The sequence below is a fragment of the Propithecus coquereli genome, unplaced genomic scaffold (genome assembly GCF_000956105.1).
Source record: "Propithecus coquereli isolate 6110/MARCELLA unplaced genomic scaffold, Pcoq_1.0 Scaffold56, whole genome shotgun sequence".
Lineage (NCBI taxonomy): Eukaryota > Metazoa > Chordata > Mammalia > Primates > Indriidae > Propithecus > Propithecus coquereli.
The window spans coordinates 3822015-3823623 of NW_012151507.1; the positions used below are offsets into that span (position 1 = coordinate 3822015).

General features: G+C 41.0%; 1 protein-coding gene across 1 annotated transcript in view; it reads left to right on the top strand.

The window, feature by feature from the left end:
* Positions 1-1609, top strand: part of GORAB (golgin, RAB6-interacting) — a 30362-nt gene that overhangs the window by 398 nt on the left and 28355 nt on the right. The window lies entirely within an intron of this gene.

A 1609-nucleotide genomic window follows, 5' to 3' on the forward strand; every position in this document is an offset into this window, starting at 1 on the left:
TGTTTCAAGAGATATTTCTTTTACCTGGTGGACAGCCTAATGCATAGTTGTCCAATCTGAAACCAAGGAGCCCATCACACAGGGAATTTGTTTATATTGGCAGATGCCCTTGTGGCTTTTATCTGACCCATGTCCACTTTATGCCTGCTTGACCATGCCTGCTTGACCATCACTCTGGTGCTGGGAGCCCAACCTTGTTTTCTTCTCAATATCCCAGGGAAAACTCAGACTGGGGTAGCTCCTAGTTCTTTAGCTGGAAGGTGTAAATTCAATACACCACCACAATAGCAAACAAGTTGAAATATTTTTCCTTACAGGTCCTGAGCAAGGAGGGTGTAATGAATGGAGAGGGTAGTCCTCTATCCCTGGGTCATGAGAGGCAGGAATGAAAAATAAGGATCCCAGGGGTGGGGGTGGGGCAGAAAAGGTTGGGGGCAACTAGCAGTACATATAAGGGAACAGGGTATGGGTCACTTTAAATTCATGGGCAAATGCTGGTAAATCTGGGAATCCAGTCTGATAAGGAGGAGAGATGCCTCTAAATTATCTCCGGTCACTGAATTGAGAAATTGTAATTAGTGCTGTAAACATAATAAAGAACACAGAAGTTGGGGGGGGGGTTGCTATTTAAATATGGTGGTCATAGAAAGTCTCTATGTGGATGTTTAGGCCAAAACCTGAAGAGGCAGGAAGAACCAGCCAGACAAGGAAAAGATCATAGTCAAAGGAACAGCATTTGGGAAAGCCCTGGGAAGGCAGCAGGGGACAGGGAAAGGAGTGTCTGATGTATTCTAAAACACTAAAGAAAGCCAATTTGGCTGGAGCATAGGGAGTGTGGAGTAAAGGGAAAGACAGCCTAATGATCACATAAGAGAGGTAGGCACAGGTCAGATCTTATAGGATCCTGTAGGAACTGAGATTTTATGTAGTGTGCTGGGAAGCGATTTTACAGTTTTAATTAGGCTACAGACATAATTAGATTTTTATTTTTAAAAGATTATTCAGTGGCTCTGTTGGAGAATCAACTGGAGGCAATAATACAGTCTAAGTTGTCACAGATGGTCCCCTTTCCATAAAAATGCTGAATAATGCATAACATGTTTTTATTTAAACAACAACAAAAAAAGTCACAACATTTAAAGGAAAGCAAAAGAGATGTACAAAGGGGGACTCTACCTAACTATAGGTCCTGGGGATTGGGATTCATACCCATATTTGAAGACAAGGTTGTTGAAATAAAGTTGAGAACCTGGAAAAGATGGACCATGTATTAACAGAAAATGAGAAAACCTCCTACTGCACTGGAAAAGCAGTAAGGAAACTTGCTATCTTTGAGTATCTGTCTATACATAGATACATATGTAAAATATCTATCTACCTATATAGGCACTTAAAAAACTGACACCTGAGACCTGTATCACACAGGAGGGTGGGATCCAAATTCACATGATAAGCTGAAAAAAACTACCTTAAATTTGGTTTAAAACAATTGAAACTTCTAGGGCCCAGTAAAACCAACCTGTAGAGACATTCTCTCAACCCAGGGGTACAGAGGACTTCCACAGGACAAAACACTTCTTTGAAGATAAACTCCCACTAAAATAGTACA